A 726-nucleotide genomic window follows, 5' to 3' on the forward strand; every position below is an offset into this window, starting at 1 on the left:
GGTACCACGCGAAGGGAGATTTGTGCGCCATCTGATATGAATTTGTTTGACCTTTTTTATCTTTCACAGTCGGGCTTTGGGAAATTAGCCCAGGACAATGACAGGCCGTATGTGCGTCAGTGCAGGGTCTCTCCCCGTCCTTCCCTCCCTTCCCCTTGATAGACCATAGGTGTATCTGTGTAATGTTCCCCCTCCTCCCCATTAAAACATAGATGTATCAGTGAAGGGTCCTCCACCCCCCCTCCTTTGCCGGCAGAGCAATCCAGCGTTGTTTCTCCTCCTCCCCCTTCACCACCTTCACCATAGTTGTACGAGCCAAGGTCTTTTCCCCCTCCCCCCCCTCCATCTTCACCATAGTTGTATTAAGCTAAGGTTTTTCCCCCCTCCCTCCCCCTAATACACCACAGACATATCAGTCTAGGGCTCTTTCTCCCCCTCCCCCTCCCCTCCCCTAACTTCTCCCAACAGACTATAGATGTACCAATGCAGGGTCTTTTCTCCCACCCCACCTCCCCCTCTCCCATAGATGTATCAATCCAGGGTTCTTTCTCACCCTTCCCCTCCCCCCCTTTCCCTAACCCTTTGGACAAAAGACCTACTCCCTGAACCCGACCGCCACCTCCTACTGCAGAAGGTTGGCGCTCTGGACCGTCGCGTGGCCTTACGCGATGAATATATCACGTGACGAAATCAGTAAATTATTTTCCAAGGTTTTCCAAGGCTGAG

Source organism: Penaeus monodon, chromosome 29 (genome assembly GCF_015228065.2).
Source record: "Penaeus monodon isolate SGIC_2016 chromosome 29, NSTDA_Pmon_1, whole genome shotgun sequence".
NCBI lineage: Eukaryota > Metazoa > Arthropoda > Malacostraca > Decapoda > Penaeidae > Penaeus > Penaeus monodon.